At 43.8% G+C, this 18406-nt stretch overlaps 1 long non-coding RNA gene across 1 annotated transcript; it reads left to right on the top strand.

Annotated features, from left to right (window-relative positions):
• Positions 1-1928: 1928 nt before the first annotated feature.
• Positions 1929-9993, top strand: LOC311231152. Its single transcript, XR_014619852.1, has 2 exons — positions 1929-2123; positions 8871-9993. It is a non-coding gene; the product is annotated as an uncharacterized lncRNA (long non-coding RNA).
• The last annotated feature ends 8413 nt before the right edge of the window (positions 9994-18406 follow it).

Below are 18406 nucleotides of genomic sequence, written 5' to 3'. Positions count from 1 at the left end.
GTCTGATGTGTGGACATGGACAGTGTCTTGAGATGGTCTGATGGCTGGACAGTGTCTTGAGATGGTCTGACGGTGGACATGGACAGTGTCTTGAGATGGTCTGATGGTGGACATGGACAGTGTCTTGAGATGGTCTGATGCTGGACATGGACAGTGTCTTGAGATGGTCTGATGGTGGACATGGACAGTGTCTTGAGATGGTCTGATGGTGGACATGGACAGTGTCTTGAGATGGTCTGATGGCTGGACAGTGTCTTGAGATGGTCTGATGGTGGACATGGACAGTGTCTTGAGATGGTCTGATGGCTGGACAGTGTCTTGAGATGGTCTGATGGCTGGACAGTGGTTTGAGATGGTCTGATGGCTGGACAGTGGTTTGAGATGGTCTGATGGCTGGACAGTGGTTGAGATGGTCTGATGGCTGGACATGGACAGTGTCTTGAGATGATCTGATGGCTGGACAGTGTCTTGAGATGGTCTGATGGCTGGACAGTGTCTTGAGATGGTCTGATGGCTGGACAGTGTCTTGAGATGGTCTGATGGCTGGACATGGACAGTTGCACAATCTGGTTCCCATTGGTCACTTAGCTGAAACGCTTTAATCCAAAGTGATTGACACATTCTGTACCAGTCGGCAGGAGGGTCCAACTCTGGCAGCGAAGTCAAACAGGCCTTTCACACCGTGATCTGGAACCGGCCTGGCACGTTCACACCGGGAACAATTGGTTCGGAACATGACGGAGGCTTTAGTTCGGCCCTCTACGAAAACACTGAGCACCGATTTTTCATGTTTCCGAACCAATTATTCCCGGTGTGAACGGGAACCGGCTCCGACACGGCCGGTGTGAAAGCCTAACACAGTTTCAGTTATTGTTTGAAAAAGTGTGTTTTTAGTTAACGGCGGAAATTGAGATTTGGTGTATAGAGAGAAGAGGAGGGGTCCAAGGGCTGAGCCCTGGGGAACACCCGCTCTGTGCCCGCTAGGAGGGCCGTCTCTGGAGTGACCAGTCCTGACGCCTGACTGACTAGGGTCTAGGAGGGTGGATACGTCACGCTCAAGTGATTTAGAGAGGAGACGGAGCAGAGACAGGGTGATGGTTATCTATCACCACGGGGTTCAGGGTTGGTGACTCTAGCTTGTTTTAGAGAGGTGCTTCCCAGTGCAACCATAATACTATTAATACAATCATGGTAAAGGTAATGTGCATTCACTGGTATGTTTGTTGGTGAAGTATTGAAGAAGGCTGAACGGGGGGGGGGGGGGGGGGGGGGGTACAAACTATCCAAAGCAAAGCAATGAGAATTGTTTTGCAATTGATTGCGATTATGAACAGGCTGGTGGAGACATAGAACAGAAGAATGATCATTGCTCTCTCTCTCTCTCTCTCTCTCTCTCTCTCTCTCTCTCTGTGTCTCTCTATGTGTGTGTGTCTGTCTGTCTTTGTCTCTCTTTGTCTCTATCTCTCTTTGTCTCTCTCTGTGTCTCTCTCTGTCTTTGTCTCTCTCTCTCTCTCTCTCTCTCTCTCTCTCTCTCTGTGTCTCTCTTTGTCTGTCTCTGTCTCTGTGTCTTTGTCTCTCTCTGTCTCTCTCTCTCTCTCTCTCTGTGTGTGTGTCTGTCTCTCTCTGTCTCTCTCTGTGTGTCTCTCTCTGTCTTTGTCTCTCTGTCTTTGTCTCTCTCTCTCTCTCTCTCTCTCTCTCTCTCTCTCTCTCTCTCTCTCTCTCTCTCTCTCTCTCTCTCTCTCTCTCTGTGTGTGTCTGTCTCTCTCTCTCTGTCTCTGTCTCTCTGTGTCTTTGTCTCTGTGTCTCTGTCTCTCTGTGTGTCTCTGTGTGTGTGTGTGTCTGTCTTTTTCTCTCTCTCTCTCTCTCTCTCTCTCTCTATCTCTCTCTCTCTCTCTCTCTCTCTCTCTCTCTTAGCCTCCTACCCCTAAGAGCAAGCCCCCTCCTCTGCTCTCCATGCCCCGGCCCTCCCCTCATGGCCTCCCCGCTCCGCTCGGCCCCCCCCTCTTCACACGGCCCGTACGGCCCCCCTCCTCCTCGGGGGCTGTCTCATCACCACGCCCCCCCGTACCACCCGGGACCCAGGGGCCCCCCCTCCCTAAAGAGCCTCCACATGGGCCTAGCAGGTCAGTGGTTTTATTTCTTTGTTTGTCTTGTCCTAATCGCATCCCTCATACATGACATTTAGTCATTATAAAGTAGTAAATAACGATGAATAGGGATGGGAATCACCAGTGGCCCTGCGATATATTTTCACGATATTTTAATATCACTATATTGTGATATATTGCGATATATTTTCACAATATTAATCATGATATTGTAATGTCACTATATTGTGATGTATTGCGATATATTTTCACAATATTGTAATATCACTATATTGCGATATATTTTCACAATATTAGTCACGATATTGTAATATCACTATATTGTGATGTATTGCGATATATTTTCACAATATTAGTCACGATATTGTAATGTCACTATATTGTGATATATTGTGATATAGTCACGATATTGTAATGTCACTATGTATTGCGATATTGCCATTTATTACTTTTTTCAATTGCAATGTCCCAATGGAAAACCTTAACATCTGCAATACAAATATATACATAATCTGTTTTAACTAATAAGATACCATTTTCAGTAGTCTGTTCACCTCATTCTAATAATTTTTATTGCAGTAAAATGGGGATTGTGAATTTATTTATTTATTTTAAATATCAATAGCTGGCATCACTATATCGATATAATATCGGAACGCAATTTTTTTTGATATATTGCTGTATGGATTTTTTCCCCACCCAGTTCTGCTGACATAATACCTGACAAAATGGGAAAGATGAGCATTGGTTGATAAAACGTTGCAGTACTTGAAGTATAATGAAAGGCTGTTTGATGTAACGTTGCAGTACTTGAATAAGTAAAATGTTTTGTTTTTGTATCGTTTGGGAATTGGGATGAGGACCACGTAGACCCCACCATGCTTGTAGTTTAACCACATATGAATTGGGATGAGGACCTACGACCATGCTTGTAGTTTAACCACATAATGCATCGGGCAAAAATGTGGCTACTTTTGTATAACACGCCTGACGATTGCATACCCAAAGTAATTTGCGATTTATTATACTTTATACTTATAGCACATGCATGAGTTGCCAGATGCCTGTTTTTGAGTTCCAGCTGAGAGGTAGGAGCTGGAAAAAATAACGGTTCCATAGCCTGAAGTCTACAGTACAGGTCCAAAGTTTATAACAATCCCACGGAAAATGAGTGTTTCACAAAGGTTTTAGTAATGTGTGTACTGGCGTTAATTCAGCATGGTTATCCAAAATGGCCGTCTGCTTCCATTGATTCCGAGGCTCTAGTCAAAACAAAGACCTTCCCCAGGTTCTTCTACCCCTTTCTCGTTGCAATCATCCCTCGCATGGGACAGCGTTCGCTCCAGAATGTCATTGGCTACAAAGGTGGTCAATCATTTTCGCCATCAGCGGACATAGTCACTTGTCCAAATGACTTGTCAAATGACTCGTTGGATGTTTTGTCTTGTAACTCGAGACTGGAAGCACGCAATAGGTCGAGTGGGGTGACGATCGAAAGGTGGCAAATTAAACTTTCCAACAATGTATTGATTGATCTGTGAAAACTGAACCCGGAGCCGACAGACGAGGGCAAAGTGGCGCAACGTGCCCGCTTGCATGTCGGCCCGCCGTCTGGTGCTCAGGTGGTTAATGGCCATCAGTGACCACCATGCAGACTCGACCATTAAACTAGACTTAAGATGCCGGGGGCCGAAACACCCAGATCCTCATCTTCTGCCCACGACCCCCAGTCCAGTCAAATAATAAAACCAACGTTCTTTATGCTACTCTCAAAGGTACACAGCAACATTATGGGGACTTACCGCCTTCTCCAGAGTCAGACAAGAAGATGGACACCAATTTCCTCTCCGTGTGTTCAGTAGATAGCTAGCTTAGCTTAGCGCAAAGGCCAAATCCTCCCCGCTGACTGACCGAAATGGAAAAAAACACTTACTGTCCAATACTATCATGCACTCCTCCTCGCTATGATGAATTGAAAATGGGGGACCCCGATGTAAACGAGACGAAAGTCTTTCTCTGGTCTGCATCTCTTAACAATTGTATGTATTGAGCTGTACTGTATTGTACTGTACCCATTCTGCAATCTGTTAATCCTACTATACTAATGTCTTTACTACTATGCACTCAACACTGCAGCACCCAAGTTTCAACACTGCTTGAAAGAGTTGTACCCTTCCTGCTGACTTGTCGTACAGAACTTGTAAGTCGCTTTGGATAAAAACGTTCAGCTAAATGACTAAATGTAAATGGAGGCAGATACGGACCAGCTAGCCTAACTGTTGGCCAAAAACACCTCTCCCGGATTTTTAAGCTTGGCTACTGGTCCATATCCATTTCCAGAGATACACTTAGAAGAGCATTTATGCGGGTGAACACCAGAAAGGCAGCTGGCCTAGATGGGATAACAGGACGTATACTTAAGTCATGTGCTAACCAGCTAGCCCCAGTGTTCACCACCATATTTAATCTATCCCTGGCTGAGTCTGTGGTCCCTGCCTGCTTCAAGGTGTCCACTATAATACCGGTACCAAACAAATCCTCCCCAACAGGTCTTAATGACTACAGACCGGTGGCACTCACCTCTGTGGCCATGAAATGTTTTGAGAGGCTGGTTAAGGATTACATTTGTGCCTCCCTCCCCAGTGATATGGACCCTTTGCAATTTGCATACAGGCCAAACAGGTCCACTGGCGATGCGGTCTCTCAAGTACTACATAGCACCCTCTCTCACCTAGACCGCCAGAATGGGGGGCTATGTGAGACTGTTGTGCATTGAATATAGCTCAGCGTTCAACACCATAGTCTCCACCAGACTGGTGGACAAGCTGATCGAGCTAGGTCTGAGCTCCGCTCTGAGCGCCTGGATACTGGACTTTCTGAGTGAAAGGCCCCAGGCGATCAGGCTGGGGGGTCAGACCTCCAACACCATCACCCTGAGCATCAGGTCCCTCCAGGGCTGTGTTCTAAGCCCCCTGCTGTACTCACTCTACACACATGACTGTGTGGCCAAGTTCAGCTCCAACTCCATAGTGAAGTTTGCGGACGACACAGTGGTGGTGGGGCTGATCTCTGACAACGACGAAAAGGCCTACCGGGAGGAGGTTGAGGTACTGGAACGCTGGTGCCAGGACAACAGCCTGCTTCTGAACATTGGTAAAACCAAGGAGCTGATCGTGGATTTTAGGAGAACACCGCAAGGGACACACACACCACTGAGGATAAACGGGGCTACCGTGGACAGGGTGAGCAGCTTCAAGTACCTGGGGGTCCACATCTCAGAAGACCTGACATGGACAACACACATAGACTCAGTCGTAAAGAAGGCGAAGCTGCGCCTCTACCACCTGAGACAGTTAAGGAAGTTCAGAGTATCGGGGAAGATACTCCAGTCATTCTACTCCGGAGCTGTAGAGAGTATATTGACTGGAAACATCACTGCCTGGTATGGAAACAGCACGGCACAGGACAAGAAGGCCCTACAGAGAGTGGTGCGCTCAGCTGAGCGTACTACGGGTATTGCACTACCACCCCTGCAGGTCCTATATAACAAGAGGTGCAAATCCAGAGCCTGCAGAATAATGAAAGACCCCCACCACCCCAATAACAGCCTGTTCAAGCTGCTGCGAACACCAGCAACTAGGACAGAGAGACTTCGGCTCAGCTTCTTCCCCCAGGCCATCAGAGTCTTGAACACTGAACTCTCCACACACAAGCACACATGAGCACACACACAACACACACACTGTATACGCGCACACACTAACAGTCACTTTAGCATGAACACACACACACACATGCTGCACACGTTCACAATGAAAAGGTCACTTTAAAAAATTAAAAAGAACAGGAGTGGTTCTTGTATAGTAAACAGATGGATATAGCAAGTTAGCATAAGGACACATAGTATAACTGTAGATTGTATAGTATAGCATTGTATAGTAGTGTACATAAGACCCAGTGTCTCATCCGTAGCTAACATTGTATTGCACTATCGCAGGACCTTAGCATGTCTTTTTGTAAACTTTATGTACATTATATACCTGTCTTATTCTTATTACTTGTATTATTGCACAAATGTCTTATTCTCATTCCTATTCTTATTACTTGTATTATTGCACAATCGCTGCAGGCATGACCCCCTGCATTTCACTGTATGCCTTGTATGCTGTGACAAATAAAACTCTTGACTTGACTTGACTTATTTGGACCTTATTGAAGGTTAGGCCTGATGTTGGGAGTTGAGAAAAGGTCACAGGGTCACCAAAAGCAATAGTTCTTCCTGTAGAGGTCATGAATGTTCACACCAAATTAGAAAATAATGGAATAGAAACTATTCCAGCTATTGCGTTAAACACAAAGCATCTGAGGGTGATTCTATACGGTCCTCAGGGTGATTCTATAAGGTCCTCAGGGTGAGTCTATAAGGTCCTCAGGGTGAGTCTATACGGTCCTCAGGGTGAGTCTATAAGGTCCTCAGGGTGAGTCTATAAGGTCCTCAGGGTGAGTCTATAAGGTCCTCAGGGTGAGTCTATAAGGTCCTCAGGGTGAGTCTATAAGGTCCTCAGGGTGATTCTATAAGGTCCTCATGGTGATTCTATAAGGTCCTCAGGGTGAGTCTATAAGGTCCTCAGGGTGATTCTATAAGGTCCTCGGGGTGATTCTATAAGGTCCTCAGGGTGATTCTATAAGGTCATCAGGGTGATTCTATAAGGTCCTCAGGGTGATTCTATAAGGTCCCAGATGTTTCAGCGGGTCTGATTACATTCTCATCTCACCATGTAAACTAATGTCATCGAGTCCACGGTCCTAATTCCAAACAATCTAATATCTTACACGTAATACTAGTATCGCAATGTTCTCTTGTAATTTGGCAATTTAAAAAAGGTAATTTCAATATAGTTGATACACTTGACTAGGGGTGTAACGGTACGTGTATTCGTCCCGCGAATTTACGGTACGGCCGTCACGGTGCGGTACGCGCAACCATATGGCAAATACGGCCCACAGCGCACACACGCGAGTCGCACATCCAGGCACTCGCGAGGTCCGTGCGAGAACAGCGCGCGTGGCCGGGCACACCGAGTCAGACTTCAGAGCGGCGAAAGTGCACGGAGAAAGGCACATTTACATTGGAACAGCTGCAGGGTCATTACAATTTTACAGTTTTCTTTTGTTTTCTTGTTCGCCCAATAACGTTAACCAAATGAAACCAATGTAAAGAAACACACACACACGTGTCGCCGACACACACGCCAACAAACACATCAACATTCTCCCCCACCGGACACAGGCACAGCTCATCAAATTAAAAAAAGAAACATACTTTTCCCGACAGATCATCTGAGCTCCTCTCCAGTTGAACTGTCTGCTACTGTGTTTAAATCCAAATAATCCTCTGCCATTGTTGTAATATCTGTTCTCTAGTATTCAGTCTCGTCGTCGTGAAGTTAAATTCTCTCTAGAAGTGAAACTGAAACTTATCAAGGATAAATTGTTCAGTAGGCAAGTGGATGCCTGAACACAGAATGACACCAGTATCACTGACTACCACGGCAAGCCTATAGAAAATTATTCTATTTAATAATAATAATTATTATCATAAATATAATATTAAAAAGAATTAAAATAAAAAAAAATTAAGATTTATATTAACACTTTAACTGCCGAAAACGCCGGAACTCGTCATTCCCCGCCATGCTCAAGTTGCCGAGGACGCCGGAACTCGTCTTTGATATCAATATTTCAAAAATCTGTGATCAGAATCATATTTCCCCTCTGCAGCCTTGACACACAGTTCTGATCTCCTCTCAATCCTCTAGAGGTTCAAGAGCGCCATCTGGTGGCCGATCGGCAGATCGAAACCGGATGTCAACCTTTAACCCGGCAGGACTCACTCCATATGTGGTCCGGGCACTCGCTAATGCTAGAGAGACTCAGTCTTCACACAGTGAACATCGATCGGTGGAAATAACTCGAAAAACCAACATGATTTGGAGGTATATACTATTATACAACCTGGAAATGGATCGGGAATTTCTACATCCCATAATAGAAAAAAATCTGTTCCACGCTCATCTGTCAGCGGCGCGAGGAAGCCACGGTAAGATTCAGCGTTATATTCTAACGTGTTCTTTACTAACTGCTCTGATGAACATATGACCCACTCTGGATGAATCATGTAACGCTGCCCACGGAATTATAAACGATCCCCCGCCCATCCGGTCATCATCAGATGATACGTAGAAACTTCTAGAAGTACGTCCAATTGAAATTTTTGATCTCGCACAGATTCCTACCAAACTGTATTTCATCATCAATATAATGCATTTGGGGCTATAAATCACGTTCTGGAGAAAGCTGCAGAAAGAGTATGAATATGTGAATGAAAAAGTTTAACGTTGCTACACCATGAACAATACATATAGGACATTGAATGGGCCCTAATAATGGCAATCTAGCAATAGAATTAAAAAAGTTATAGCCCTGCAAAGAAGGGGAACTTCTCCATGTTAAATAGAGCTGGCAACGGATGGTATATCATGAATTTAACCTTAGGCAATCAAAGTGTTAATAATAATTATTATAAATATTTTTTTTCTGTTGTACCGAACCGTGACCCCAATACCGAGGTACGTACCGAAACATGGCTTCTGTGTACCGTTACACCCCTGCACTTGAATGTTTCCTTCCACGCTGTAGTGGTGATAAAGGACAACCTTGACTTCCACCTAACCTTGTGATCCTTCTGTCTGTTCCTCTCAGGTCCTCTTCAGCGGCCGAACGGCCCGCGGCGCTGAGGGAAGACATCTCTCTCTTTCTCTTTCTCACACACATGTTCCAGAACATTCTGTTATGGACTAATACACTTTTGAAGAAGTCCAGTTGTACTTACCTGCAGCATTTCAGCCCACTGCCCTCGCCCTCTAACATGCTATGCTTGTACCACAGTGCAGTATCGCCCCCTGGTGGTTGGGGGTAGCTTTGTACCCGTTTTGGTCCCAGTTGTATTTTTTTTTTGCACATTGTGGCTTTTTTTTTTCTCTCTTAATATCGGCCCTGTATTCATTGAGCCGAGTCGCCTATTGGTCACTGAGCCACTGCAGCATTTTTTTTTAACTATGAGGGTTGGATATAATTGTCTGCCTGATTGTTGGAGTCCTATTCCCCACATGACAGGAGTGGCTGGTATGTTTTTGAGTCTGGGGGGGGGGGGGGGGGGGGGGGGGGGAGAGACATCCCAGGGCTAGAAAACAGCTGCTCACAATGTAAAGACTTCAACGCGACTTTGTTGGTCATTCGTTTTCTGGTCTATATCTTTTCCCAACCTCATAGTATGCGGTTGAGCGTACCAGTAGACCCCTCAGTAGACCCCCCCCCCCCCCCCCCCCCCCCCAGTATTTTCATTTAAGCTGCGACCAGCAGCTCTATAGGTCAGTCCACAGAAGTCTCTCCACCCTCGAGCCACAGGTTTCAGGAGGCTGTTCCCATGTTCTGTTTGAGCTCAAAATACTGTAACTGTTTACTGTTGTTTTTCAGTTTGTTGTTTCCTGACGGCTCTCTGGAAGACAGGCTGTCTGTCTCTTTATTTGACAGCCTGTTCCACTCCTGTGTCAGTATGGGACAGGAGCGTAGGGCTGGTATTATGGGATGGAAATGGAAGGCAGGGCTGGTATTATGATTTGTAAAACAGCTAATTGTTTGACTAGGAACAATGTTGAGGAGAAGAGTTTTTGTAAAGAAAATGACTAAATGCTTTGTTTTTGTTTTATATATATTTCTTGTTTAGATTGATACTGAGTGTTGTAGGAGAAGCTTTGTTTTTAATCTGCAATGATTTATGAGTATATATAGAACATGTATAGTTAATAAAAGATGAATGAAGACACAGATGTGTTGTGATCATTTGATGTATCAGGGTTGACTGACTGGAGAGTACTTCAAGAAGTAGCAAGTACAAGTTAGCCAGGGTAATACTGATAATACCAAGGTAGTTAACCAGGGTAATACTGATAATACCAAGGTAGTTAACCAGGGTAATACTGATAATACCAAGGTAGTTAACCAGGGTAATACTGATCATATCAAGGTAGTTAACCAGGGTAATACTGATAATACCAAGGTAGTTAACCAGGGTAATACTGATAATATCAAGGTAGTTAACCAGGGTAATACTGATAATATCAAGGTAGTTAACCAGGGTAATACTGATAATATCAAGGTAGTTAACCAGGGTAATACTGATAATACCAAGGTAGTTAACCAGGGTAATACTGATAATACCAAGGTAGTTAACCAGGGTAATACTGATAATATCAAGGTAGTTAACCAGGGTAATACTGATAATACCAAGGTAGTTAACCAGGGTAATACTGATAATACCAAGGTAGTTAACCAGGGTAATACTGATAATATCAAGGTAGTTAACCAGGGTAATACTGATAATACCAAGGTAGTTAACCAGGGTAATACTGATAATATCAAGGTAGTTAACCAGGGTAATACTGATAATATCAAGGTAGTTAACCAGGGTAATACTGATAATACCAAGGTAGTTAACCAGGGTAATACTGATAATACCAAGGTAGTTAACCAGGGTAATACTGATAATATCAAGGTAGTTAACCAGGGTAATACTGATAATACCATGGTAGTTAACCAGGGTAATACTGATAATATCAAGGTAGTTAACCAGGGTAATACTGATAATATCAAGGTAGTTAACCAGGGTAATACTGATAATATCAAGGTAGTTAAAGTTAAGTGGCGCGCACAGCTATCCCTTTGGGCCCAGGAGCACCATGCGCTCCAGCCTTCCCCTTGGGCCCAGGAGCACCAGGCCCTCCACTCGTCCCGACTACCCCAAACTTAAGCACTCTCCCGGGCCTCGCAAGTTAAAGGAGCTGCCCCCGACCTCCAGGGAGACCGGAGTACTGGCCCCCTTATTCGAAATCAGACTAAGGCCCCGTTTAGACGAGCGTTTTGTGAACAGAAACCGCAAAAGTCATCTTGCGGTTTCACTTTTAATTTTACGTTTAGACGAGCGTTTTGGAGTGGAATTCTCCGTGCAGACGACGCTGTAACGACGGAGACCCGCTGTCACACGATTGGCGCATATGTCACATGACGTGCTGTGAAGACCCGCCCTACTCTGCCTCTGATTCGCAGACTGTGGATGGGGAATGTGATTGCACCAAAGCAGAGTCACTCACAGACAGTGGGTCCAGTCACGCTGCGGGACAGATTCTTGTGTATTTAACCCTTTCACTGCCACACGACAGCCGGTTGTGTGATAGTAAAGGGGTAACCTTCTGTCGTGTGGCAGTGAAAGGGTTAAAAGTACTGCCAATGTAGCCTTCAGGTGATCTCCGTTGATATAAGTTAGACATACTTGCTTTGTTTACGTCTCGGCTACTGGCGCATACCTGCTACCTGTGACGTAAGCAGTACGCGCGACCAGAGCCGTGACAACCCTTTCGTCATCGTTTTAACAGATTTATACGGTTTGATAGTTTAGACGAAAGCGCAAAGCTTTTGCGTTTCTAGGAATTCCACCCTGGAAGGTAGTCTCACTTTTTTGCGGTTTCACCCCGTAAAAACGCTGTTTCCGTATAAACGAAAGGCACATCTGTAAAAATATTTTTGCGGATTCACCTGCTAGCGTTTCCGTCTAAACGGGGCCTAAGTGTTGAGCTCCATGCTCTCCACTCGTCCCGGCTACCCCAAACTTAAGCACTCTCCCGGCCTCGCAAGTTAAAGGAGCTGCCCCCGACCTCCAGGGAGACCGGAGTACTGGCCCCCTTATTCGAAATCAGACTAAGTGTTGAGCTCCATGCTCTCCACTCGTCCCGGCTCCCCAGTCAGTTGCAGGGAGGAAACTCACAAAGACACAGGGAGAACATGCCAACTCCACACAGAAAGTACCTGGATTCGAATCGAATATTTGCATCTCTGTGGGGTCCTTGTCAAAACAATCGCTTATCAAACTCATTGTGTTTACTGATATATACCATATAAACCATTAACACTTTGAGTGCCAAGAACGAGAAATCTCGTTATTTAATTGTTTTTTTTTTTTATCGATTTCCATACATTTTTCATCAATCTAGCCTCACGTTACCAGTGGGGATCTGTCTGGCTCGAACAGGGAAAATACCGCCCCCTATCGTCTCTCCGGATGGTATTGCACCCCATTGGATTGGACTGAATGAAATTGATGGAAAAAAAGTCCGGATTCCACATTTGACTTGTCAGGCATGTAACCGGAGACGATCCCACTCATTGCCGAGCCGCAGAACAGCGTGGAATATGTGTTACCAGTACCCAGCATTGGATCAATAAACGCGATCGATATTTGGAATGGCGATCATGAATTGGAATATTCTTTTTGGAGAACATCTGATCTGAGGTAAGGAATCTATTTTACCAGTCTTGGGATAATCAGAGCTCTTTTCACCTATATATCATCGTGTCCCATATGTGTGTGTGTGGCTGTGAGTGTGTGTGTGTGCTGATCAGAAAATAAGATAATTGATTTTTCAGCCCGCTTCTCTAGCGTGCATAAGTACACATATCGATAATCTAGCGTTGATTTGAAAACTATTCATAAATAGGCCGAAAAATTACGTGTTTTGTGTATTACAGTAAAGCGCGATTCCTGCAGAATATCTTTTTTCTGGACGTTTAAAAAAACTAGCGTTTTTCAAGATGGTATAAAACGGAAATTAACCGATTAAAAAAAAAAAAATAAAATAAAAATCCGTTTCGACAATGTTGACTGCAAACAAGTCATTGATAAGCGACGGGCGTATTAGACCCACTAATTTAAGATATAGTTTATGCGTTCGCAAATGTGCTCGCTCTCATTGAATAGAGCATTGGCAATCCAGAGCCAACCCGTGCGCCCCCTGCTGGCACTCAAAGTGTTAAGAGTAGGTGTCAGACAAGAGGGAAAACTCGGGTTTTAAACTGTGGATACCAAACAGAAGGTAAAGATTACTTTGAACTGTACAGTAATCCAGAACTATTTCATTGCACTGTAAATAAACTGATTTTATAGTATGTCACATCATGTCTTTCACATTCTACTAAAACTGAATCAAACCATAAACAAGATGGCCTGTTGGGATGTTAGATCCTAATGTGAAAAACTGATTTTATATGTCAGGAGAAGACTGGTACTCATCATCAGGTCCACAGATGTCATGTGTCCAGGCAGGCCTCAGGTACAAGTCATTTTAACTCCAGCAGCTCATTACGTACCAACCCGTTTCTTTTCCCATGAATCCCTGCACAGCCACAGACACTAAACCCAAAGAAGCTTTAGCTGCCATGCCATAAAGATGCCAGACATCCATACATCTGCTTATAGATCTGTTTGATAATGTCTAGCTCAGGAAAGGCTAAAGTAATGTTCTGTGCATTTAACATCCTGCTATCCTCAAATTTACAATTTACATTACATTTGGTTTCCTTGAGGTAAATTTCACCCCAGCGATTTAAACCTCTAGAAAAGTATTAAAATTGTAACCAAAGTTTGTGTCTGGGGTGCTTGGGGTAAAACAATTAGATTTGAGAATATTTCAGATAATGAAATTAAATGTTTATCATCAACTATCTAGTTAGTATTTATAGGTACATTGAGTCCATCCTCACCTCCATCACACTATGGTACGCTGCAGCCAAGGACAAAGGCAGGCTGCAGCGTGTCATCCACTCTGCTGAGAAGGTGATCGGCTGCAATCTGCCATCTCTCCAGGACCTGTACGCCTCCAGAACTCTGAAGCGTGCAGGTAAGATTGTGGCCGACCCCTACCACCCCGCTCACAACCTGTTTGAGTCACTCCCCTCTGGAAGGAGGCTGTGGTCCATCAGGGCCAAAACCTCACCCCACAAGAAAAGTTTCTTCCCCTCTGCAGTGAGCCTCATCAAAAGGCTCGGGACCCTCACTGACACCCCCCCCATTGTGTTACAATAACACACCCTACTGGACTATATACTTGCCCACCGGATTGTTACTCATTCTAATTAGTGTATATAATTGACCACATCTGCCCAGTTGTACAGCCCTGGCCAGACGTACATCAGCCCGCGCCCTCTGTGGCTGCCACAGAGACCAAGTATGACACCCAGCGGCCTGATTGCTTTTACCAAACGGTTCGTGTTTCCGCGTTCCCGCTTTGCGCTCTGATTGGCCACACACGTGTCTGGTCATGTGACATGTGCGCCCAATCGTGTGACTGCAAGTTATTTCGACGGTTAAGCTTAGGCGCTCTTTCGAAGTTGGTTAAGGTTAGAGTTTGTCTTAGAGCAGGGCGATAGAACGCCAGCCCTGATTCCAAACTCTAACCTTAACCAACTGCGAAAGAGTCGCCTAAGCTTAACCAGTGATAAACTAGGCGTTAGGTCGTTTGCAGGCTGTTCGACGCGGAAATGGGCTAAGACACTGCTCGTCGTGCGATTGGGCGCACATGTCACATGACCAGAAACGTGCATGGCCAATCGGAGCACAAAACGGGAATGCGGAAACACGAACCGTTTGGTAAAAGCATAGACGCCACCCAGCGTGGTGAGTGGTGCTTTTACCTTTACCTTGCTCAGCTAGCTTAACGTTAGCCAAACATAGCTAACTGAAAGACACCGTGGGATACTAGGCTAACGTATATCAATATCTGTCTGTGCATACCTGCATATAATAATTTGTACATACCTGTAGATACTAGTATATCTAAATATGTACATATCCCTTACCTGCTCTTACTAGTTATACCGTTGGCCAGTATGACTTACTACATAGTGTCTTTATAACCGTATCACTGTACATATTAATACTACAACTATGTACATATATCTGGTGATTAGCACTATTACTCAGTAGTACTAATTTATATATTTTACGTCCAGTTTAATCATCTGTACATTGTATATTACTATTGCACTTTACTGTTACATTTGCACTCTGGTTATATTCGTTGTACTTAACTGTATGATGACAATACATTTTAATCGAATCGAAACCTCTTCACGACAATAACATCACGTCTGATTGAAGGTTACATAATGTGACATCACATTCAAATAACATTTTCAGAGATGAATAGAAGAATGAGCTTGAGGTACATTAGGTACACGTACCGCACATTTCTTGAACTAACTGTTGCCATCAACTCCTATCACTTTTTATCATGCAACATAAACACCCTCATGTCACGCATGGTAATCGATGTCTAAACAACTAATGCTTTGTCTGTATTTTTATTTAATTTTTACCCCTCCAAAAATGAGTGCAAGAAATATCTTTCAGAAGACGTATCTACCCCCACAGCTCTCATTTACCCACCACATTGAAACGAGATGATTCCATAATTACCCCTGAAGCAAACTAAAGGCAATCGTGACTGACGGCCTTAAATAATAATAAGTTATTATTAATAAATACAATAATTTAATCTTGCCCACTATTATTGGTTAGCTGGTTGGGTGTAGGATGAAAACCTTCCATTTGCAAAAAGGAAACCTTTCATAAAAGGTTCAACTTGAGGGCTAACCTTTCATAAACATTTTAAAAGGGCACTTTAAACGAGGGATTTTCAACCGACACGGCCGGGTAGCCTTCGGGAGAGGTGTTAGTTGGACACTGCCTAGGCTAACCGACCATGTCCGCTTCCATTCATTGTGCTAAGCTAGGCTAACGTGCAGCCAGATAGCTTTCTACTGAACGCACAGAGAGGAAACTGGTATCTATCTTCTTGTCTCTCTCTGGAGAAGATGGTAAGCTAATTACCCAAAATGTTGGCGTGTTCTTTTAACACTTACAGGACCAAGTCAACTTTCAATTAATAAAACTGAAATTCCAAAGCGTTCAAACTATGAGAACATTTGCCCATTTCCATCATGTTTAATACTGTACCTGTTGTGTGCTCATTCCGTGCTGGTCGCCTGTATGCTTTTACCAACGCATTTGTGTTTCCGGGTTCCCGTTTTGCGCTCTGATTGGCCACTGACCTACACGTGTACGCCCCCCTCGCTATCGCCTTTGGGGCATGAGATATTAAGACAGATTTAACTGGGTATAGGAAGAGCCGCAAATTGAACATGCAGTGAGTCTGCGACAACAACGCAATAATAAACACTCGAAACAGCTATTACCAGACAATTACAACAGCAGTGGTGCCTGCTTCAAATGTCACGTATTATAGGCTATAAGCCTGTGTAGATCTATTCGGAATAATAAACGTATACACCCTCTAGCTAAACATGGCAAAATGTGATCTTATCTCCGATAGAGCGGCTGGTCGCAGAGACGCGAGTTGAACAAACACATCAGGAGGAGAATGAATGAAAACTTTATTTAACAGATTGCAGAATGGGTACAATACAGTACGGCTCAATACACACAATTGTTAAGGGGATGCAGACCAGAGAAAGACGTTTGTCTTGTTTACATCAGGTTCATTCATTCATTCTCCTCCCGATGTGTTCGTTCAACTCGCGTCTGTTTCTTTACTCAGTGAGCACTCATTTGCATTGGTGGCAATGAGTGCTCAGAGTAAAAAAAAAAACTTTAAAAACATAAATTATACTTTGGGGGGAGCCACCCATAAATTACAAATTTGATATAGATCATGTTCTTTGTTGGTTTGTGAGGATGTTAATACACACTTGGTAAGATGTGTGTATGAAAGAAGACGACAAAAAACAGCAGTGACTGCTCTCAGCTGTTTAACACTTAAAGACCTAGACACCATCACCAGTTGTAGGTTGTCTGAAGTGCAGTGTGTTACTATGAAAATTCACTAGAATGCATGATTTGAAATGCGTGGAAAGCATCTCATTCCTCACCTACTGCATCAACGTGTGGTTCTTCAGCTGCACAGCTGCAGAGAGGAAGGCGCTCCAGAGGGTCGACTCGGCCCAGAAAATCATCGGCTGCCCTCTCCCCTCACTGGAAGAACTATACAACTCCTGCTGTCTTAAGAAGGCAGTCAAAATACTGAAGGACCCACACCACCCGGGCAACAAACACCTCATACGGCTGCGCTCGGGCAGGTGCTTCAACGTCATGCCCACCCGGACAAAAAAAACATGATCACACCGCTGAACTGAGTGCAGTGGGTTAGAGAGAGAGAGTCCAGGTGAAGTGACGCGATGCAACTTGTAGTGTGCAGGGTGAGCCAGTCAGACAATAGAGTCAGATAGAGGTGTTAAACGAGGCGATTTAGAAATGGGCAATGGGGAAATACATTGCGTTGGACAGAGGGTGGAACACGAAAAACGGCAATGACGTAACCACTACACCTCCCTATAGATAATGTCTAGTATTTTCTGTACTCTATTTAAAATTTTTCAATTTTTGTTTTTGTTTGACTGTCATTTGAACCTGTACTGGATACAGTATTTTATGTTTGTCTGATATTTGCTGAGCTTACAGTGTTATGCACACTGTAGTAGCATGACAACTGGGACATGTTTTGTTGTGATTCTCCATGTTGAAATGTTGACTGATTTGGTTATATGGAGAGAAGATTTATATTTTCATCAGTCTGCATCATTGATTTGGGTATATGGAGAGAAATAAATTATATTTTCATCAGTCTACAGCATTTCTCCCACCCACCCACCCCCTCCTAATGTACAGTCCCCTCTCCATCATATGTATATACTCTGTCAGGATCTATGGGTAACAGTACTGTATATTTGCATATCGTATGTCACAAAATGTAACAGTACTAAATACCTGTATGTCATGTATGTCCCTATGCCATAAATGGCATGTATGTTGTGTGTAATAAATGTCTATATGAGTTGAAAATGGGGGACCCTGATGTGAACAAGACAAACGTCTTTCTCTGGTCTGCATCCTTAACAATTGTGTGTATTGAGCCGTACTGTATTGTACCCATTCTGCAATCTGTTAATTAAAATGTTCATTCATTCAATCATTCATCCCTCCAATTAGCAGAAATTAGCTTCTCAAATATCTGTTTACATGTTTAAGGAAAAATATGAAACGGTCATGAATTACCATTGAAATCCAATAGCGTTAAATGAAAATGACTGAGTTGAAAACGGTGCTGAAGTGTGCGGGTGGGAGGAGCTCTGAGACTCAGTTCTGAGTCCATTTATGAACCACATGAGAGAAAAGCTAGAGGTCACACAGGCTTAAGACAGCTGCCTGCTGTTTATTCTTTTGACAGTTTCTTTCTTTTCTTCTTGATGTTTTTATTATTTGTATATGTTGTATATGTTGTTGTTGTTGTTGTTGTTGTTTAAAAGAAGACTTGCTGAATCTATAATAAATG

Source organism: Notolepis coatsorum (assembly GCF_963971535.1).
Source record: "Notolepis coatsorum genome assembly, chromosome: 6".
Lineage (NCBI taxonomy): Eukaryota > Metazoa > Chordata > Actinopteri > Aulopiformes > Paralepididae > Notolepis > Notolepis coatsorum.
The sequence above is the reverse complement of the archived record's forward strand: the minus strand, read 5'-3'. Positions and strand labels throughout refer to the sequence as shown.